The 24,351-nt window shown below is 37.5% G+C and overlaps 1 protein-coding gene across 1 annotated transcript in view; it reads right to left on the reverse strand.

Annotated features, from left to right (window-relative positions):
- VSTM2B (V-set and transmembrane domain containing 2B) overlaps positions 1 to 24,351 on the reverse strand; it is a 147,069-nt gene that overhangs the window by 91,206 nt on the left and 31,512 nt on the right. The window contains exon 2 of the mRNA XM_071756810.1: positions 7,904 to 8,173. The gene's annotated coding sequence lies outside the window, so the exon portion shown is untranslated. The remainder of the gene's footprint in view (positions 1 to 7,903; positions 8,174 to 24,351) is intronic.

Consider the following 24,351-nt stretch of genomic DNA (forward strand, 5'->3'; position numbering starts at 1 on the left):
TGCTCATGATACATGTATGTTATCAGAGCTTCCTAGTATTTTCTACAGCAGACAACATTGGGTAAGACTGGAAAATAAAACTACAAGATGATTCAAATTCTCTTTGAATCCAAATGATTTGAATTTGCAATACCAACACTATGCAGTTATAAAGGAGCATCCCTTCTGGTCTGTGTAGATAATTTGGGGGTAGAATTTCAACCTAGATTCTCTAGTTTTATCAGAGACAGAGTCTTGTGAGACACAGGTAAGATACTGCAGGAACTTGAGTGAAACAGGACTGCAGTCATGGGAAATAACTTTTCAGGTTTAAAAAAAGTAAATAAGGACAACTCCAGCTGATCCTTTTATTTTTGAGGGGAATTTCAGCTTTGGCACTAGCACCTCCCATTTGTCCTGGCAGCACATCTCTTCTGTGGCTGTGTCCATAGGGAGAAGCCTACAGCATCTCACCCCACATGGCTTCTCAGGTCAGAGATCAGCACAGGCAGCTGCAGATTTATTAGTACTCTGTAAGATCTACCACACTGTTCTTTATTTGAAGTGGATTATACTTTAGGTTGAAAATGCAGAGAAAGGGGATGGAAGGCTGATACAAAAGCTGGTCTTTTAATGAGCAGCATTCCAGTCATGAGCACTGAAACTCTGGTATTTTTGTGTTTCCCTCTTAAAGCTGCTTGGTTTTCTTCTATATGTTTAGAACAAAATCTATAAAACCTGCCTTAAAATTTGAAACCTGACAGTGGCAGTTTCCACAATGGGTCTGAAGGAGCTCACTGGGGCAGAGCTAGGATGCTGGCTCCCAGTTACACTGGTATAGCTGAGCTGGTAACATACTGGTAAACAAGACCTAACAGGGAAAAGACAGCCTGTATTCTATAAAGGGAAAATTATGTGTCCTGTGCAGGACACTTCTGAAGGAAAAGTAGATAACTGTCATCAGTGAATACCTGGAACAATGAAATTATTACTCTGAGATCCCTGAAAAATAAACAAACAAACCAACAGCAAAAAAAATCTTCTATAGGAATGACCACATGAACTCAGATATAGACCAGGTGTGAACATACAGTTCCCTTTTTCCAGGAATGTCTATTGTAATGCTATGATCTGATTCAGAGTTCTTTCAGTCTTTGTGTGCAAATTACCTCCTAATTCTGTAATTCTAATTTCGTAAAGGTGAAGAAAACAATGTAAGGAAACCATATGTGTCTCCTGCTTTTTGGCCAGCACAGGGCCCACCCATGGTGCCCTGTGTCCTCTCAGCTTTGCAGCCCATATGCCAACTCTGGCTGCACTTCACTGTCCAGACACCACCAACAACCCCACTGGGTAAGAATCTGGGGAATTCTTACCCTACTCAGTTATTATCCCCAAAAGACAACAATATTCTGAGTGTAAAATAAGCTGCTTCTTGCTCTGCTTCAGTTAAGCTGCTGCACATCAAAATCTTTGTAAAGTGTCAGAGTTTAAGTAATCATTGTAGTTCAGTACACACTACTCTATATGCAGCATTTACTGTTTCCCAGCTTCAGCACATAGGGTACAAACTGCAAGTGAATAAAAAATCCAGATCTCTTAGAGGGCAGAAAAATGCATTTTCTTCACTGTAAACTACATCTAAACATAAAATGTTCTCAACTACCCAGGCAGCAAAAGCATTTCTTTCCTTTTAAACATGCAAAACAGGCTGATTCAGTAACCAATGTATACCGTACAAACTGTGCATCTACTATTGCTTTTTCTTACAGAAACTTGCTAAGTATGAATGTAAAATACATAACTGCACCACTTTCTAGACCCTAAACCTGTCAGCTTTCCTTATAATAATATTTAGCATTTTAAAAAAATCTGAAAGTTTTCATAAGGGCTAAAGCATTAGGAGTTACAGAATAAGCTGAAGATGTAATTTACTGCTATCATTCTGCATCTAATGTTAGCAAAAGACTGATCAATGAAGACATTCCCAGCTGGCTTTAACATTTAACAGGATCTATGGAACGACTGTCAGAATTTTTAATACTCACAGAGTCAGAGAAGAGTGGCATGAATAAGACAAATTATATGAGTAAGTGGCACAAGAATGGACTGGTAATGCACCCAGAGAGTTATTTTTAAGGACTGCAGCAAGAAATACTCCAATTAGGCTATGTAAATTACCAAAATGTAACTATCATTACTGAAATGAGAATTTCTCTTGTTACCATAAAAAGAATTAACCCTACAGAATAGAGAAATATATGCTCTTTGGACTTATTAAAATAAATGTTACAAGTTTTAATTAAATGAGTCTTAAATTGCAATAATTACCTAGAAACACTGAACAGATGAGCACAGGTGAACAGTACACACATCAAAGCACCCAGTGAAGGAAATGAGAATAAATGCTTCATCTCTCTTAAATGCTGCATCTTCAACCTGGTATCAGCTCAGCCAACAAACACAGCTGATCTAATTAAACATCAATACAGGTTTATTACACAACCAAACAAAAAGCAGTAGACAAGTGTGAGGAGCACTAAAAGAAGACTTAATTAATTTTGGAGAAGATCTAATTATGCAATGATGAAACCAAAACTTACAAACCGGATCTGCTCTGCTCCAACACTTCTTTCCAGCTTTTTATTCTAGAATATTTTTAACAATTGTAAAGGACGCAAAAAGAAACTGTTGATCTGAAATAATTTTTCATAATAAAAAAATCAGCAAAAAGGAAAGGTAGCGTCCAACATAATAAATGGCATCTGCAGCAGAGACAAGCTTTTATAATTAACCTCTCAGAGGAAGAAGCATATTCATTGCTTTTCATAAAAGGTGTGAAAATCTAACCAAATCTCATAGTTAAGTACCCCTTTCTAATCCATTTCAGGTTGACAAAAACATTCCTAAAGTCACTGACATCAGCATGGTTCAGCTGACAGCCCCACAGCTCTCCTGCAGCTCACCCAGTGATTAGTCTTGTCCCTTGGCCCTTTTCCCTGCTCTGCGGTTGAGGGGACCCTTCCCTGCCCACTTTGGTTTCTCAAAGGCACAAACAGGCTCCCACCCTCTGCTACCCATGCTCCTCTTACACCAGCTGCCAATGTTCCTCTGATTAATTTTTACTAGCTATAATTTAAAAGTATAACTATAAATGTTTCTAGTAAACACACAAGTGACATTTTACGGCAGTCAGTGAAATAAATTGGTGTTAAAGAACATTCCTCATTATCTGGTTTCTCCATGTTTTTTCCCATGTGGTTCTCTCTCTGCTTGATCAGGGATTTCTTTCTCCTCCCTTGGCTGTTGTCTATACAATGACATGCTTAGACACATCTGAGAAATTCAAGTTTCTCTTTCTCCTCACTCATGTCTATCTCAATGCAATTCTCTTTCAGTTCTCTTTTCTTCTCAGACAATTCCTTGTTAGTACAAATCACCTGTCACTTATCTTGATAGATTTAGTTGGATGCAAACTGAGAATTCTCAGTTCTTACCATGGCATTCTTTATTTTACCATGCTGATACTCTACAATACCAATACTATGGTTTCCAAGCTTCAATTTAATACCATGGATTAAGAAATTACAGATATGTTAAAAATTACGTGTTCAGCATTTAGAATCTCCCCCAATAAGGGTGGTACCTGAAAACACATTTCTTTGGCAGGCAGTGAAAATCCAGGCTAAAAGAGTACTTCGAACACTTATTTAGCAGTCATAGATCTTTAGACCCCTCACATTAGAGTAAAAATTGCCTACAGACATTTAATATCCAGAATATGACTAGTGCACTACTAAAAGCTCTCTAATATTAGAAGTTGACACTATAGGACAAATAAACGAAATGGAAGACAACTATTGGAAGCACAGTAACTACTCAATCCAGGAAAAAAAAAGGAGCACTTTTCTAAATATTGGTAGAAAAAGCTTAAGTTTAAAGAGGTTTCCCTTTTCACAAGATATAAATAAATTATGGCTCATAACATGATTTGGGCAGATATTAATTCATTGTGTCTTCAGGGATTTGTGTAGAATCCTTTTGGATGAATGCAGTCAGACCTTTGGTTATCAAACACCCCTAAAATCACGCCATGGTTGTTTGTTCAATCATACTCTTAAAATTATTTCTCAAACACAAACTGATAAAACCTTCCTTAGCAATATCTTTACAATCATGGCAATATGTTATTTAGTTTCAGTACATTCAGACTAAAAGTATTAATTTTGACCTCATTTAATAAACTTTTCCCAGGAGGATTCATTTTGACAGAGTATGTGCTCTGACAATATCTTCAAAAATAACAATACACTGCAAGCAATATTCCTAATTGTGAAAAAGTTCATAATTTTGGAAATGGGGACTTAACTATATTTGCAATTCCTAAAATTCATTGTCTACCACTCTGCCCCAAACCTCCAAGCTAGTAAGGAACAGCAATGCCCTTCTGTTTAGGCTGGCAGCACCTCCACCATATGGAGATTATCTTCAATGCAATAACATGATAAACTCAAAGCCCATTAAAAGCACTGCTGAAAGAACACAGGAAATCCTGAGCTTAAGAAAAGCTAGAATGGGAAGGATGTAATTTAATTTTATTGACATCTTAGACATAATTATTTTTGTCTTAAATAACACACTATCATTTATTTTAATCAGATATCATGCATTGCATGTATTAATATATGCACACAGTATATAGCTGTGTGGAACAAGAAAAATAGAGGGGGGTAGAGCACCCAGCTGCTGTTTTTAAGTGTAGGAGACAAGCATCAATTGGTGGCAAAACAGCGTGGGCTGGCAGTGCAATTAAGTTTAAATGATCCAATATTAATTTTGCATGTATGTCCCTGGCACCTGCAGTGTACCAGATACCAACTCAGGAAGTACCTGCACAGAGATGAATTTCACTGCACCAGTTTTGAAGCTGGATTTCTAGACTAGCCAGGGAGCTTGGCCATACAAAGACTTAGCAGTAACATGGTCATTGACTGGATGAGAAACTTGACGGGCAAGTGATTTCATGCCAGTGAGGAAGACATCAGCATAAAGGAATCTTGACTCAATGAACATGCCTGTCCCAATCTTAAGAATGATGGGGGTGGGAAGAAAAAGAATGAAAGCAGGAATATGATGCTGGAAGAAAATAGCTACATATAAGAGCATTATTTTTAAATAGGCAAAATATACATATTTGTATATATATTACAGGCTTAATGCCATGCCTACAATTTACAAGTGGCTTTGAAAGTTCACTGTGACAGCACTGGGGTCTCTTGATAAATCTAAGACTGTGAAAGAAAAATAGCACTGAAGATATAGAGTAGAAAAGGGAAAATACATTGCACAATTAGAGATACACTGCTCAGTATAAATGCATTTCAAAAAAGTGTTGATGTTTGGTGGACTTTCAACCTTAGGACATAATACTGTGGAACTGAGGTGACTGAAAATCCCCTCTAAACTTTAAGATATTTCTTACGTCTCAATATGTCATACAGACATATTTAGCATTACTAGCATGGTTTGTTAGCTGGTACTAATGTTCAAAATGAATTAAAAGAACCTCCAAATTTTGAGGGGCTTAACATAATCACTTATTAGTTTTTTCTCCCAAAAGATATATTTTTTCATTTTGAACCTTTATGGTTCAAGTTCTCTCTCATTTCTGAGTTCAGAAGGTAACTGCTCATCAAAGAAAGAAAAATTGATAAATAATGACCAGCATCTGGATTCAGGCAAGAAAAAAAAATTATGAAAACTTACAAATAAATTTTTTTGGTAGTTCAAAGGATTTATGTAATTATGTGTCCTAATTTGTGTAATTAGAGATAAGGTTCGTACTGAACTTTTAAAAATTTGTGACCAAAAAATTTACACAGTTCATATTAATACAAAAACTCTCCTGAGCAACGATAGATACAAATGTAACAGCTGGAGGTATTTGAGTCTGAATACCTTGACAGCAAATCATCATCTCTTCTCTAGATCCCTGGGAGCAGTATTAGGCCCTTTAAGAAAATAATGGGGTATGTCCTTGAAAAAAAAAATTACAGAAATACTGAAAAACTTGGCTAACTAGAGACTAGTTCATACTATCTAGTTGGAGAGTTCTAAATTCTGTTCTTGTCAAACAACACAGAATGGCCCCTGAAGAACACAAATCAGAGCAATTCCTAGTTGTGCCTCACTCCATTACTGGCCACAGTGTGGATAACATTAGCTGGCCAGAAAAGCACTCTCCCTTCTCTCTTCAAATAACAGACTAAGAACATCCATTGACTCAAACTAGATTTTTTGCAAGCTTTGCAAGCCCGCAAATGGTTGACCATCTATTCTGTGGTTTTGCAAGGTTTGCTCTCACTCTCTTTCCTAAGTGATTAAAAAAAAAAATCAATAACCTATAAGTAAACATTTGTATTAACTGATGTCCAACATAGTGTCTATTTTAAATGCCAATAAAAATCTTCCAAATGGATTACAAAGTGAAGTACATTTTATATGTTACAAAAATGGCACTTTTGGCTCTACCTGCTTGTACGTGGTAACAGTTATATAAAGTACAAATGCACTCCTGCCATTTATTCTATTAAATGCTCTTCAAAGAAGTGACTTTCTGTTAAGAATACCTGCAGTTTTTAAATGGAATTTTATTGCTAGGAGATTGAGAAAATAGAGTTTCAGGGCATCTCTCTTGAAAACCTACTGACAGCTTCTGTAAAATGCAGATCCATCACAACCTGTGTTAGATAAGAAATGGCCCTTCTAAATACAGTCTGTCATTAATGAAGTGTAGCACACAAGAATAAGAACAATTATGCTTTTTAGTTCTCTCAGAGTTTCACTCTTACTTTTCCATAATTCTGCTATTTATAGTATCTGAGTTTAGAAGTTCTGCTATGGCTGAACTGCCAAGATGCTGAGAGTGCTGGCCTTGACCCCAAGAAAGAACAGGAACATTTTATCAGGTAAAACCCACTGGCATCTCTGAGAAGTTACTTACATGTGCTTATTATTAAGTGTATCAATCAAATTGATTTACTAAGTTGAGATACTATATCACTTTACAAGCTAAATATTCATTCTATGCCTCTTTACAGATAGGAAAACCTCAGAGAGGTCAATGAATAATTGTGGACCAGGAGAGTGGAGTCAAGCTTTCATCCTACTTGATGCAGACTGTATCTTTTTCTTCCTCTCTGTGCAGCAGAAATTTCAAAAACTTTTTTTCAGTTAGAATTGTATTAACCATGGTTTATTTATGGTGTTTGCTTCTTTTCACCTTCTGCTTACCATTAACTGCAATTCTCCTCTATTATCAAACCATGTAACTTTTGGGCATATTTTTGACCCTAGTATCCCAGTGACATCATTCCTACTTGTTGTAAAAGCCTTACATAACTATTCTTTCCTGTCTTGCACATTCAAACATATTTTCTGCTGCTTCAACACCTGTGCTCTAACAGTTATCTTCTGCTCACTTGCTCAGTCATTTAGGGCACCAAACAGGCAACTGCTTTCCATATGACATCTTCTAGATACATTTTCCTCTGTAATGTACCTACTTTGGCACATTCTAACTTCAAACACCTTAAAAAACATTTCATTATACCAAAAGAGTAAGATCTGAACAACTAGACCATGTGGTTACCTGTGGAGCTCCTTCTCATCTGAAAGCTTCTGAACATGAGAACACCATCCACTTGTTTCCTACTCTATGCAGAAATATTTTTGTTGCTGGATACTATGCAGCTTACAGGAAGCCAGGTGTTTAACCAAATACTAGAGTGATTGAAAAGAAATAAATTGCTCTGCTGCAAGCCTCTGATCTTCATTGTGCTTTCTTTGTTACATGACATTTGCTGTTTGGATTGAACTGCAATTGACTCAAGCAAATATAAGTATTTTCATTTAAGATTCTTACCTTCTTGGAAATTTGGCATGTAGGTAGTTGCAGCTGTGACAAGCAGAGTGGAAATGAAACACTGAAGTCATTCTTCACATGAGCAACCTATCCATGCAGATCCCATGAACTCTTAGCAGCTGAGTGATCCCTTGTCCCAGCCAGAGACAGATGAGCAGAGAAGAGCAATCCATCCTCTGTGAAGACTGCAGTGTCTGCAGGGAGCTCCCTGCCTATGGGCTTAACCCAGGACCATGGAATATGGACCACAAAACCACAGCTGCAGACCACCTGCAAGAGATGAAAGTTTAACCCAGAGTCATTCTCATATTTTAAAACTGTGAACACAACAGCAAAATTTAAAAACCTGAAAGCTTCACCAACACTTTGAAAGCACACAGAAATCCTGTGGTACATGCTGAAAAATTCTGTTAGAGAGAGCAGCAACATCTCAAAGTCAGCAAAGAGATGACAATTATTAATCTCTCAGGGCACCACAGAATAATAGAAGCTAATTTGAAAAGAGATAAAACCATGTGGGTAAATGAAGTTGAGCCTCTACTATGGACTTAGACATGTAAAAGACATTGCTGATCCTTTTAGTAATATCTGCAGAGCAGTTTTATGATGTACATTTACAATCTGGCTGTAAAAAGAGACATTTAAAACAAAATCACATTCAAAATAATAGTGATCAAATTGCAAGATCAGTGACCAGTGAAACAGGTGCTTCTTCCTGTAGGTGCTTGTCACTGATTGACTGTAGGAACCATTTGTGTGAATGTGCTCTCCTAGTGGGTTATCAGAACTGACTTCTGAATGACAATGTTTCTCCTCCAGGCTTATACAGCCCCAAAGTGCAATGAATGAAGGTTTGATGGACTTTAAAGTACAAAGGTCATTTGAAGGCATCAGATATATACTCTCATAGCTCCACAGAGAACGGTTTATTTTTGCAAAGAAAATATATTTGACAATAACTTATACTTTAATTGTGACAGTTAATTAGAAGGAAACGATAAACCTCTGACAAAAAGCAAACCAACATATATTCCCAAGTGAGCTCCTGTACTTTGCTTCTGTTTTCATGTGTATAATGCACATCTTCCTTTGTTTCTCATCAACAGTAGCTTAACAGTGCTCTAGCAAGAAAGCAGGCATAGTACATCTACAAGACTCTTACCAAAGTATCTTTAAATGTGGGAAAGCAGGTTAAAAGTTGAGTAAATGATAAGAAGAATAGCGAAGAGCTCTGACTTTGTTGTCAGCAAAATGACAACAGTGTAATACTGACAAGGCTTAAAGGAGTTTTTGAAATGGTATTCCCTAGCACCCACATGCCAGCAGCTGTGAGCCTGCAAAATCTTCCCATTGAAGATCCACACATCACAGGGGAACAAAACTGAGACAAGAGCTTTAAGTGGGACCAGAGGAATATGTGCTTGGGGGCTTCTCTGGGAAGTCCTATGTGAGCAATGCCTGGCAGCGAGCACCCCAGCAGCCGCTGGGCTCATTGCTCCCAGGAGCACTGGCACGTGCATGGTTTTAGGCACACGAGCAATCCAACAAAATTAATTTTTTGTCCCTTCTCCACAGCTATAGAGTGAAGCTATTACTGGAGAAAGAAAGAAAACAGCTTAATGTCTGACTGGCACAGCTGCTGAAGGTCTCACAGAATATTAAACAATGAAGTTTTACAGAGCGTTATAGGAAGAAACCATGAAACCTGAGGTTGAAGTCAGTATTTCACTGTCAGAGACAAGAAACTGCTCTAGTTACTGGCTCAAACTGAGTTCATGGCCAGTGTTAACTACCATACCCAATAAATATTCTGTCACTCCTGACATTCTTGTCATTTGCAGGGATACTGAAAATTTTCACTCATTTATATAGTGAGTAATTTATTAGACACGCTTAAAAGTACTCAGATATCTAGAGAGCAGGAAATGCTCAGTCATTGCTGAAAAACACTGCAGAAAATCTGAAAGACTGGAGGCAAACATATTGTTCAAATAGTTTCCCTTCTACATCTCTGCATTGTTGCAGAATGCTGTGTTGACATGGTGAAGCTTCTGGGATTTTACAGATTATTCTTTAAAAATTCATCTAGTAAATCCAGTTCATCTTACTAAATTGGTAAATATTCCTGAATAATGGTTATTTTTAATAACAGTTATTTTTAATATCTGGTGCTAAAAATTAGGACTAGATAGGTGCAAACAAAAATAAAAGCCATTGTTCTGCTCCACCAGTCAGGAAGGGAAAAAGAGTTGTCTTGGCTTTAAAAAGAATTTCCCCACTTACTGCTTCAATTGATGAAACATGGCAGGAGTGTTACTGTTGCCTACAAACCTCACCATAAAGTAGACACCTCTAGAGATTAATTTAGCAGTTACTACCAGAATCTTATTCATAATTTGTTTCTTGAAGCTGTTTTGATAATTTTTAATACAACATATTTGACAGATTAAGACAGATGTAAAATCCCTTTTTCATTTTTTATCTTGCAATTAAAATATTCAGTGAGCTTTCTTGTCAGAGACTACTGAAAGACACAAATACATAATTGTGAAATATCGGCTTAAATAGATTTATTTTATGATAAAATAAATTATTCAACACTGAGGGATTAAAGGGAGTTCAACAAAAATAAGAAATATTTAAACATAGATTGCAAATGTACAGGTACTTGAATTTTAAAAAAAGCATTTTTTGTCATTTAGTAAGTATATTTTATGGTGATAACACATATGAAATATATATATATATATATATATATGTATACACACACACAGAGACATTTTCTTCCTTGCCAGAGTGCTACTCAAGCCAGACTGAACAGCAAAAGTAAATCACCACTATCTCTAAGTAGGAATACTTGGAAAAAAGCCTGTTATGCAGGAAATTGGGGTAATAGCTTTCTCCTAATGGGAGGTGGACCATTAATGACATTGTAACATCAAGGACTGCACTTCCAAGAAGCCCTATAACCAGCAAATTATTTTTTTGATTGACTGACAAAGATTTTGCCAAATTCCTGGTAACAGACCAGTTCAAACACAAACAGTTCTTCCAACTTCTTATGTTCTGTGTGTGTCAGAGTGAACACTCCACAGAACTGTGCCCTCAGCACAGGGCCAGCCAGGCTACAGCCTAAAGCCATGGCACAAAGCAGACCCCTCTGTGGGTGGGGGGATACACCAGAAAGAAAATGTCTTCCCCAGCTATGCATCTTCCTGACAACAGATTCTTCTACTTAAAAAACCCAACAAACTAAACAAAACAACACCCCCAAAAACCCCAAACAAGCTAACCTTTGTTTTCCCAGCACGTTTGTCTTTCTTTTCTAAAATTAAGTTCTCAGGCCTCTACAAGAAAAATTGGTTTTGCAGTCTTAAATGAAGGAGTCTTTCCTCTTCCCTCAAGTCTCTTTCCAACTCCCTGCTCCAACCTCTTTCCTCTAACTGAGTTAAAGAGAGTAAATAGGTTGGATTCATTACAATACCTTTGCTCCTCCAGAAATGATCCCAACAGGCTTTGCATAATTTGACTTCAAAGAGCTGAGTGGTCCCAACTGCTTATAAAATTAATGGGAACTGAGCACTGCAACTCACAGAATTAGGTCCATTCAGTAACACTCAGACAACATCAAATAGCTGTTCTCAGTGCAGAAATGAAACCATCTCAGAGACAAAATACAGAAATATATCCATTTTCCCTTTTTCCCTTCTTATTGTTCAAAAGCAGCTTCAGATCCCAAGTGGGATGCTCACCAAGTTTGAACATGTCTCCTGAAATATTTGCCTGTTTTATTTTTTAAACCCCACCCTGTATGACACCAAGGATGGAAAAAAAATAAAAAAGAAAGATCTGTTTGTCCAGTTTGAAAAGTTAAGCTGTCTTCTAGTTTGAAATAACAGACACAGGACAACCCCTACAAAAGGAAAGTGCCTCACCATAATCAATAAAATGTAATCCTGGAATCACAAAAATAAAATTTCTCAAACAAATAAAAGTAGGTTCCGTTGGTACTTTCAATAAATATTTTGAAAGTGTAAGAAAAATCAGATTTAATACATTAAGGAATAGATATACTATTAACTTAAGAGGAAATTGAAAGCAGACATTAAAAGGCTATATGATATATAAAAAACATAGTGGACTGTTATTGTTAATTGCTAATTATAAGCATTCTTAATGCTTTGTCATGCATAAGTTACAGATCAACTCTTAACTATAGACCTTATTCTTTGCTCTCACTATGTATAATAGTGGCACACTTGTAGTGTTGTAGGAAAGGTTTTCTCAACACTTCCACTATAAACATCTTACCAGGACTTGCAATTTTGTCATAAAAATATACTTCAGGATGCAAATTGGCATGGAAATTCTCCATCTCTTGTAACTACAGTAAGCATGTCAGATAAAACCTCAGAAAGGTTGAGACTGGAATGGAGTCCATCCACTCCAATCTCCTTACTCAGAGCAGGGACAGTGACAGCAGACAGAGCTGAGCCCAATTGGGAACTGAATAACTATACACAGAGCATCCAAAAGCTGCTTGACTATGATGCATGTATGACCACAAGCTCACTTACACTGGCCCCAAACCATTCTTGTTGCTCAATTTCACACGGCCTGAAATTCAAGTGAATTTGAATTTTCCAGCCAAAAGATATGCCTGTGGTGTTTAACAAACAGTGTGTAGGACCACAGCAGATAGCTGAATGGCAAACTGCACAGCTGTGGGGTCCCATCCCCCCTCTGTGGGAAGGTGTCTTGAGGGTTACAAGGCAATACGGCCTTCTGTGATGGAAAAATCAAAGTATAACCCATTTTTCTTAGATAATGAATCAGTGTCAGAGATGTGTAAGAAACATGCTGATCTTCTCTTGCTGGAGCCTTGATTCGTGCACAGACCTGAGCTGTTTCTTCTATTTGTCTGCAGCCTCTCACAAGAGCACAAATGCAGTAAGTGGAAGTCCATGCTGTTACTGGGAAAATCTTATCTCTTTGGGTTTGGTTTAAGTACATTATCTGAATATGTAAAAGTGGCAGTCAAGTCATCGATCTCCATGTTGATTTAGTACAATTTTACTATGTTTTGGTTTTTGGTTTTTTTTTCCAAATTGGATCAGCAAAATTCCCAACTTGTTTATTTGTTGGGTTTTTTTTTGTTTGGTTTGGTTTTTTAGTTATTACCAATGATAAACTTCTAAATCTTACATGCAAACTTCTAAACCTTACAGACAATTGTAGGATCAACCATGCATTATTTCTGTTTGCTCTATCACTTCAATTGTCTTTCCAAGTCCTCTGTGATCTTGAGCAGATGCATACAAATCTTTTGTACAGTTTTGCCTTTATCTGTGGGAAGTCTGTCTTCTTTTGATCCTTCTTATTTTCACTGGTCAGTCCTGTCACTGATCACTGACTTTCTGAGATTTCTAATGATAAGGACATCCACATTTCCTCTTTTATTATTTTTTTTTTCTGGCAACATTTGTACATGATCTGTCTACTGGGGTAGACATTATATACTTGGAACACAGATAACAAGTCAACTCTGATAAGGGAATAGAGGTGTTCCTGTGTATTTCAACTAAAGCTCCACTCAGGACCTATTTGAGAATGGGGACATTTATGGCAATCCTTAGTTCTCTTATTACTCACACATTCCTTGAAAGTCACAAAGACAATAGCAAAGCTTACATATTAAATATTGTCACTCCTTTCATCTGCAGAAGAGATGGAACCTTCCTCCAAACCACAAGTAGCAACAGGTTTACATTCTGTATCTTCAAATTCAGGGCTGCCACAAAGCACTTAATAGAGACTTGGTGGCTTTGTTAAAAGACTGATTCCACTCACATACACACAGAAGGAAAAAGAAAATCCATATCGAGAACAGACTCTAATTAACAGATCTCTCTTCAGCACAGATGAGTACCCAGAGATGAAAAGCCTCAGATTACCTACTTCTGCTGATAAAGTGCAGAAATGAAACCCTGATCAGCTTTGGAAAGGCATTCTGTTGTATTTAGGTAAACAATTAACAAATGTGCATTTCATAAGTGACATCAAAATGAGAACTAAGACTAAAGTTTTGGTACTTTTATCAGACATCCTATGATCCTTCACATTAGCAACATTTTGTCATCATTGCTTCCTCCTCCCCTCCTCACCTTTTTTTTTTGTTTGTTTGTTTGTTTTTAATTATCCAAGCTGACAAGGATTATGTGCTTGTCAGCATCCTCAATATTGTATCAAAATCAAGATCTTTCACATACTTCTGCCACAAAGTCAGTACTGAAAGCACTGGGATATTTGTCAGTCTGCTTCCCATTTCCCCAAAACTAATCATAAGTCTCCAAAAAGAGATAACAGTCTTAATTTTAGAATCAGGTATAGGTGTTCTATCCAATTCATGTGCTTGGCTCAACTTCACCTCCTTCTCAAATTTCAGTCTCATCAGCCCTCAGTCCAACACTTGCAAATATGTATGCAAAGACCCAGCAATGAAACAACAGAAAACATTCCAGTGTAAGGAGTCTGGACTGCAAATGTCTCATCCACCTTTAGTGTCCCCAGTCTGATGCAGTACAGGATGCTGCTAAGGTGTGCATCTCAGGAAACTCAGATACTGCAGCATTTCAGTCACCCACTCTTACTTTAAACTATGTATCAACTTTTCTTTTTTATTAGGTGAAGAGGGATTGAAAACTACCTTGGCTGGTCTCAGTTTGAGGTATCTGAATTCCACGATGATAATGGACTTATCCATATCTCATTCAAGCTTTGGGGACAATAGAAGGTTTTAGAGACGTGTTGGATTATAAATTTGAATCTTAAATATGGGCTCATCATGGTTCACGGTCCTTTTACTTTATCAGACCTGTAAGAAATTTAATTATTGTTCTAATCTATTTGCTTAGAATTAAGCTAAAGGATTCTCATTATATCCAACATTCAGAACCTTCTTTCCAAACTGTGCTTGTCTTTTGCATTGTCAATGTTAAATAGCCCATCCTGTGCAGACAGATGAATTTGCTCTAGAATTTGTCAAGCTTATGCCACAAATACACATGGCACAAAAAAATACTTCTTCCCCTGTGTTCCTTATTTAAATCTGATAAAGGAAAACATATCTGTACTGTTGAATATGTTGATAAAAGCTTTTATGAAGGTGAAACAGATGCTCAGAGGATGGGGGAGGTGCCACAAATATAACTGTGCATGCACACACTACCTGGGAGGAGTCTTTTCCCTGTTTCCCATGTTAAGGTCCCCAAACACTCACAGACTTGGTCAGAAGAGATTTGTGTAACCCCAGAGCCTGGGGCCCCAAACACAGACTCCCCTTAAGCCAGACTTCTGCAGCAGAGATCCTCAGAAAGCCCAGTTTAACACTAATGTTTTCTTCAGCTCCCTATTGTCACATCATCATATCTTGATGAGTAAATCTGACCTCAGATTCTATTTACTTTTTGTTCCATATCCTCCTCTGTCTTCCTCTGCTTTGGATACTTGTGAAGCAAACATCCCACTCACTCCTACTTCTGTAATCTTGTGTGTTGAGGTGCAGCCTCAGAGAGCACAAACCAGATATTCCTTCAGTATGAAACAAAACTTCTACTAATGTACTTCACTAATTGCTACGTGATCCATAGGACCAGACAACTTTTCCAAACTGCATATAACATGGTACTTCAAGCACTCAACCAGTCCATTGATAGCTCTGCTTTAGATGCACCACCAGTGTCTGAAGTGAGAACAAGGTCTTGAAGAGTCCTCCCAGTGCTCTTCTCCTTTGAGCAGTCTCAGCCTCACTTCCCCTCAGACCCCAGACCACTGCTTTACCTCTACACAAAATTCTGGCTAAGGACCATGCTGACATTTTTTTCAGTTTCATAGTAGTTTGAAAATTTAAATTATTTGTGTGGTGGTTTTACTTTTAAATGAAACATATCTCAATGTTTCTTTTAAAAAACATTTCAAAAGAGAGGGGTGATTTGCTTTGAAGACTTTTTTTTTTTTTTTTTAAAGTCTGCAATCTTTACACAAGATGTAAATTTTATTTCCATGGCTCTTAAAATTCTTAAGAGTTTTTTTGCTTACTGGTCTGCTCATCTACCCACTCCACTGATTTTAAGTGAAAGCCTTGCCTGCCCCCAGTTTGTGCCCCGCAAATCCTTTCCAAACCAGAAGCACAGAGACAGCAAAGCCCACAGCTGGGCTGGTCCTTCCACCAGAAATATGAAATTGTAACAGCTAATAGTTCCATGAGAATAAGGTCAAAGTGTGACAAATTCAGGCCTTACAGTGACTCTCTGAAATGTATGACAAGTGCTAATGTTCAACAAATGTTTTTCTAACTCAGTGGAAAGAATATACTTTCATTGATATACTGATCTGTGGATTTGTGAAATGAAAGGCACTGCACAGCTGCATTTCTGATAGAAGTTTTATACCTCATTAATGCAGTACATAAACTGTATAATTATACTTCCATATGTCACTGCCAAATTTACACACTTTTACATACTGTTAGATTAAGATGGTTTCATTTCATTGCTCAGAAAATGGGCTTTTGAAAGTGTATTTCACTCAGACTTTTTGTGTAGCAGAAAGAAAAAGCTCATGAAAGACAAGGGGTTCCTTGTGCAAATGCAGAACCAACAATACTCCTGGAAAAAAAAAAAATGGCACTTTTACACACTTCCAATACAGTGACCTTTTTAAGGTGTGGGCTGCAGCCCAGCATCTCCTTCCACCACCAAAAGATACCATTTTAGAACCAATTCCACTGGATTATGCTAATGCTATCATGTGCAGCAGTGTCTCATGATCTGACCCACTTCAAGTCTGATGGGGTTTTGTTTACACTGGAAGACTTTGATCCAAAGAAGCAGGAGGATTACAGCAATGTCTAATTAGAATAACTTTTCAATTTATAATGAATAATGGATACACACTATTGGACACTGCTGCCTAGTGGACTGGGCAAAGTACCAGCAGATCCGGGCTCTGCCCCATAAGGAAAAAATAAAAAAGAAAAGGAAAAAGAAAAAATAAAAGGAAAAAGAAAAAGAAAGAGAAAAAAGAAAAAAAGAAAAGGAAAAAAAAACCTAAAAAGAAAGAGACAGACTTAAGCTGATACCATCATGAATTTTGCTTCTTTTTGCCTTTGGTTGCTATCTTTCTCCTTCCTCAAAGAGACCAATCTGTTGCATACACTCTCATATCAAGAGATTAGACTATTAGCTACAGAAAGACATTTCATGTTTGAGAGGCAGTGTAAGACAACCACAGCCATAAGGGAGGGCCATCATGCTACAGTGAGAAAACTGAAATTATTCTCCCCACTTCCTTCTCGATGTGCTGTATGAACTTAAACACAGCTCTTCTTATCTTGTGTTTTAATGCTAAGGAGTACGCTGATAAGATCCCCAAGAGGTCTGAGGTACTCATAGTGTCCATCCTCCCAACAGCAGCCAAATAACAGAGGTGTTCCTGGTGTTCTTGCTGTCCTTAGTTCCACACTAACTACCCCTCCAAGCAAATTCAAAGGTACAGTTCTTTATGTTTACCAGACCAAGAGACAAAGCTAAAAATCTCAAAGACTATGTTGCCTTTGGTTTGTTTTTTTTTCCTGTGTCCCTTCTTCCCTAACAAGACAAGCTTGGGAGTGGCTTAAATTGAACCATTTGCAAATTTGTATAGTTCTGACAAAACCAAAACCAGAGGTGTTTGTGTAGAAACCAGGAAGCCATACAGGTTCACACAATCCTGTCACAATAAGTCACAAATCAAGCACAAGGGAAAAAAGCCAGGGATAGAGAGCATACTGGTTACCTAAGCAGGGAAAGTACTAAGTAGCAGTCATGAAGGCTTAAAGAAATTATGAGTATCCTGGACAGATTCTTTCCAATAGCTGACTACAGAATGTCTGTAATTTCTCTCCCTTGTTTTAAGAAGAGATGCATTTATTGCATGCAGCTTGCTCTTCTGGCAAAGACAGATGGAAAGCACATACGGCTGTGACTTAATGCAACTGCTTAACCATGGAGATGCATTAAATGAAAAAAGCTGCATGAAAAAAAATCAAAATGATGAAATGCATCTGCCTTGGCACACAGCAGTAAACAATCAAATATATTATGGTAGTTCAATTACTGATAGGAAAGTGGAGCCTATTCAAGGCTTAATATTTAATTATCTTTAGACTCCATCAGTTGTTAAGCTGTCAGCAGCATATGTAGAGGGTACATAGGTGGACATCTGCTACAGATTAAGAATGCCATACACTAGCAGAACTGTTTGCCACACACAAAAAAAGGAAAAAAAAAAAAAAAGGAAAAAAAAAAAAAAGGAAAAAAAAAAAAAAAGGAAAAAAAAAAGAAAAAAAAAAAGGAAAAAAAAAAGGAAGAAAAAAAAAAGGAAGAAAAAAAAAAAGGAAGAAAAAAAGGAAGGAAAAAAAGGAAGAAACAATCACATCTTCCACATAGAACATATTTACAATAGAAATATGTAACTTGGATCACACAAATAGCACTGATTGGAGGCTCACTGGAGATGATCAGTAAATCCCAGGGCAAGTTTAAATTGCCTGCACAACCTCCAAGAAATCCAGCTGAAATATCTCTCTTGCATGCAAAACACTGTTGAAAAGATCATTCAGGTTTCAAAGTCCAGTTAAGCCTAATTCTGCTTTGAAGATATTCATATTGACACTGTGCCTGTGTAGTTATATGAACATATTTTTTTCTAACCCAGTAACATCAACGCATGGACAACTCTCACAGACAGCAGTCCTAATACCCAGCTGATCTCAGTCACTGCTACTCCAAGCACCCACTCCCCACACCAGCTCTTCATGAAATTCTTTTGCACTCCCTTGTCTACAGTCTTACTCCAGCAGTCCTGGGTCACTCCTCTCCTCACTTCAGCTTCCAGCATCCTTTACCCAGACAAAGTGTCTGCCTGGAGCTTCAGTCTCTGCTGTGTTTACTCTCAGTGCCACAGCAGAAGCACTACAGCAGTACTGCATTCACTTCCCCACTCTAAGTCAGGATGTCTTACTGGTACCACAAAGCAGCTGCTGGTCTGACTGCATCCCTGAGCTAGGGCAGGTCCAGGAAAAGTGATACCATCTCACATACAGGCTCACCGAGCCTCTAACAAAGCACATGCAAATAAAATAAAACTTAGTAGTATGACTACATTTAGCTGGGTTCTTAAAAAAAAAAACCCATAGCAATAAAGCAATCCCCTGACAAAGTGGTCTGAAATACGAAACTGAGAGCTTTTCAGCCAACAATTAATAATGTAGTCTCCTTCCAAGAAAAACCTCAATTATTTCTGCTGACAAAATCTCATATACATCCCATAGCAGCAGCCAAGAGTACTTCAGCTTCGCAAAGTTCAACTCAGCAGAAAAATCTTGCAAAATTGACATACAAAGTAACCTTAACTCTCGGAAGCACAACCAGCTATGCCCATATTGTATTTTACAGGCTTGCATTTCTTCTGCACTGAGCAGTGACAGCACAGCACAGTGTAGTTAAGTGCATCACTTCTTAATCATCTTTGAGAAGTTAAAGAGAACATTGAATTTCTTCCTATCTGAGCCATGTGTGTAACAGGGTAAGGAACGTGAACAGCTGCAATGGACTGAAATAACCTTCTTGTACTTCATAGGATCTACAGAATTCTTCAGACTCTCCTAATAGATACCAAGTAATAGTGATGCTGCACCATTAGTGTTCCCTTGCAATTGTGACACTGATGAATTATCAGCAGCCCCAGGGCAGGGGTGTTGCCTTTCAAGTGGATTCCCACAGGACACTAGAAAGCTGGAAATGCAGGGTTTGTGTTTGCACGTTGTACAGTTTGAGTATGGAATTGTCCAAAGCTGGTGGGACCAGAGATCCTTTTACCATTGCAAGTCAGTGTATTTTAACCCTATTTGAGGTCACTGAGTGCACTGGTGAAACTTACAGCAACTGATAATGGGAAAAGTGACTTTGTGGGAAGAAGCTCCGTAATGGCAAAAATAATTCTGTGGGAAGAAGCTAATACTTTTTCTTCCTTCTTGTCAGGTCTCCAGTGGTGCTAGGATTTTGTCCTGTAAATGAACCTTAAATATTTGTTTAGAGTGAAACTAGACTTGCCTGGGTTTTTTTTTTTTTTTTTTTTTTTTTTTTTTACTATAAATCATTTCTTTTTACTTTTGTTCTACAAGGTCACACAGCAAGGATGTAAGATTGCCTTGTTTTGTTTGCATTTTGCTTTTAACATAATAGCATCTTCTTATTTTTTTTCCTTACTCTAACCTTCCAGTGTGGGTTAAAGATGCAAATATTAAAATGCAAAGTCAAATACAAGTTATTTTCACAAGCAATAATGTAAAAATTGTCTAGTTTCCCATTTTCTAGACTAATATTTACCATCTTTGACAGCCTTATTGCTGAGCAGATTGCTGCATATTTCAGCATTATCTTTTAACAACTTGACAGATCCACCTATTTCCCTATGATTATTTTATCCCAAGTTGGAAGCCTAACAGTTTCTTTTTGACACACTGAATCACAGGATTTGTAGCACAGCATAGAGTCCTCTGATTTATTAATATTTTGATAGTACTTTACAAAGCATATTTGGATTTCCAGCAGTGTTCTTTTGTTTGGTCTGATCTGCTCAGAAATACAGCCAGCAGCCTCTGTGACCTCAGGATGATATATGTTCTATCAGCAGAAGTGTAAGTCAGCCATCTGAAAAGACCTGAAGATCAGAAGGTCACTCAGGAATCACTGCCTACTGCAAGAGCAAGGAGTGCATGCTTGCTTAGAAGAGAAGAAAATCTTGAACAAGGTAACTGTATTCAGCCAGCAATTTCTATTGTCAGGCATTTGAATACACAGCATAGGAGCATGGGATGGGTAGCAAAATTTGTACCTTCATTCACTTCAGCTTTCTGTGTCTTCAAGTCGTAACCTACCAGTCATAATTCTGCTAATTATTTCCACCAGGTTCCTAGAGTTGTTCCAGAAATGATTATGAGCCCAGTGAAACACACAAGAAGCTTTATTTATTTTCATAATGATTGCATATTCACAGGAATTAAGGCTGGAAGGGACCTCCTGTGTCATCAAATGCAATTCCCTGCTATCACAGATAACAACATAATATAAACTCTTCCTAAATGAGCAAGTTCCATGTTAGAAGTAATCTGTTTTCTATTTTCCACTACTTTAATTGGAAAGTTGCTCCAGAACCTCACCACTCTATTGTAGCAATTTTCTCATTATCAGATGTGGAGTTTTTTAAAAAGAGCCTGAATGTGACACTCAGTGCCATGGTCTGGGAACCACAGTGGCAGTGATTAAGGGTTGGACTTGATGATCTCAGAGGTCCTTTCCAACCCAGATGATTCTGTGAATGTGTGGTGGTCACAATAAATGTGAAAGTAGTTCTGGGGAGATGGTTGCAGAGTGAGCCCCTCCAGGGAACAGTCCTTGAGAGGAGGAGAAGGAGGAGGAAGAGGAGGTCTCCAAACTCAGTAAAAATTCCCCCTTTATAATGAGCATGACATTTCTGGTACTGCACACACCAGAGAGCCAGCTTGAGTTGGCTGCCCTGGCTCCTGCCCCTCTTAGCTTCATTTCAGAACTGCTAACACCCTGCATACCACTCTTGGCTTCTGCTTCTATTCCAGTGAAACCTGGACTGGCTGGAGCTAACAAAAAGAGTCTTGAATGTGTAAAGTTACAATGTAGCCCCAGAGTTACAGTGACCCATTGAGGTTCTTGTTGAAACTCTCACTGGGTTAACAGCAGGAAAATCATGTTTTGTGATTTGATTTATTAACTCACATTTAAAAAGAAAAATCTGTTAATTAGAGGTTATTTTATTCTCCTTTTCTGTACTGTAGCCTAGAGGATGATTTGTACCTAACTCCATAAACACAAATGCACAAAATAACACTTCCTGCCATTTTTACAATATATACATACATAAATATGTAGACAGATAAGTACAATAAAAAAAGGTAGGCTCCTCTGGGAATGAGAAATGGTCAGCATATCTTTATAAGGTATAGATATTGCAGATGATGTATGTATTTCAGATACTATACAGAAGTACCCCTCAAAGATAGTTGATGGGGATTGGGAAGTCATAGACCTAAGATTCCTGTGTCTTAAAAGGGACAGGAGTTTTATTCATTCTTAAAACTGAAGTAGAAAACTACATAGCGGGGTCCTCTTCAGAAAAGGGTAGATGCATTTACAACAATGACAGGAGTCTTTATGACTTATCTAGTATTTATTGACTTAGAAGGAATTTGAGGTATTTCCTACAACTAAATTGGAACATGAGATTCCTGTTACAAATACTGTAGTGTAAAATGAACTATTAAATCATGTGAGTGACAAGCTCTGAAAAACAGAAAATGGTGAATGATTCAAAAAGACATTTTGATCAATAAGGTAGAAGTAAAACATGTTACTAAATATGAGATCTGGCAGAGAGATAGAATAAGAACCCTTAATAAACCTCCTCGTGTCAACTGATAGCCAGGTAGATTTGAATCAAGATTACAACTTTAAAAAACAGACAGTTGAAAGTGGAAAACAGATTTTTGAATTCACAGAAGATTTACATGCACAGAGTAAATTTTATTGAGAAGATCAAGAATACTTATTGTAAAATGTCCTAATATGAGCTCTATAGGCTGCTTAACAAAAGTGATTTAACAATAACATAGAAATGAAAGAAAGACACCTGTAAAAAACTGACAGGTTTGAAAAAGGCACAGCTACTGTGGTAAGATTGTGTTCTTTTAATATAAAGAAAAGAGAATGTTACAAGAATTGGGATTCAGAGAAAAAAAGGAGAGGAAAAAAGTATTACTAATAGGCAAGTTAGCTTCTGCCAAGGTAAGGGGTATTTTTTCCATCTAAGTCAGTAAAAGAGGAACAAGGAGTACCCCAGTTCCTCAAGGGCCCATAAGACCTCAGAACTGGAGAGGTAAATTTCTGGTAGTGCTTGGCATGGGGCTCACTGGAAGCAGCACAGCTGCAGCTCTCGTGCTGCTCCCTCTGCTCTACAGCTCAGCTGCAAATTGCCTGGTGAGAGGCCCCATGCTGGAACCTGTCACACTCCAAATATCTCCTGTTGAGTTCAGGAAGAGTTAAAGCACCAACCTATTGCTTTAGACAGCTTCTAATCAGTGTATTGACAGTGAATGGGAGGATACTGGCTCTGGAGAAACCAGTTTAAATTATTTGTTCCGCAGTAGGATTGTTGGGTAACTTCAGGATTTACAGATTATGTAACCAGAAGCCTGAATCAGGTGAATCTTCATGTAAACATCCCCACATACTGCTTCATTTTTCAGGATATTTCAGTACATGGAGTGATTGAATTTGCCACAGATGCAATAGGACACACACAGCCACTCATTCAATTGCAGCAGTCTGTGACTTCACTTGGGCTGAAAATATGGAAAATGTGTGGGAGACCTTTTAGTAACTCTTCTTCCTGTCTTCTAGGTTCAACCTAAAGAGGGAGAGTTTTGACGTTGGACTCTCTCACCATGTTGTCCTAGAAGATGCCTGAGCTTTAAAACTAAACTGACTCTATAGTTTTCCAAGAAGATGGGAGATTAAGACATTATGACTGAAAAAAAAACCCAGAACAAAACACCAAAGTGAAAACCAAAGCTCTCCTCTCTCTGCCTCCCCTGAAAAAAATGGAACGTTATTATTGTATAATTCACAGAGAAGACCAAAGAAATGGCTATACATTGAGTGTATAGCCTTCTCATAGGAGGACACTACAATTTATTAGTGAAACATCTGCAGTTATTTTTAACCAGGACAAAAAAATGAGTGCCATTCATTCTTTGGAACAGCAGAATCTCTCACTGAAAACTTAATACCCATCTTTGTTTGGTTGTCAAACACACAGGAAAGAGGCATGATTAGAGAGAAGTTAATACCTTCCAAATTGATTTTAAAGTTAAATATTTTTATGAAGTTTGAAAGAAGCATTCTTCCAAAATCTATTAGAACTTCAGCAGTCATTATTACACAGTTCAGATACTGTGTAATCCCAAAACTGTTTGTCCCAAAACTTAAAAAACAAAAAAAAAAAAAAACCCAAAAACCAAACTAGCCAACCAAAAACCACACAAAAACCCCACTAAAACCCCAAACAAAAACAACAAAACAAACCACAACATTTTACTGACAGAATAAGATACTTTCTGCATTACATTACAGTTATATACTGGTGTAGGCCTTTATCACCAAAGTAGTGAATAAGGAAATGATATATATTTAACTCCACTAACATTAAAGTTCTAAGATTATTGCAATAATTTTCTGCTTATTGAGCTTAGTCAAGCTGAAATATTGCTGTGTACTTCATTCATTCCTGCTGATGGATGGGATGAAGCACGTAGA

Source organism: Heliangelus exortis, chromosome 13 (assembly GCF_036169615.1).
Source record: "Heliangelus exortis chromosome 13, bHelExo1.hap1, whole genome shotgun sequence".
Classification (NCBI taxonomy): Eukaryota; Metazoa; Chordata; class Aves; order Apodiformes; family Trochilidae; genus Heliangelus; species Heliangelus exortis.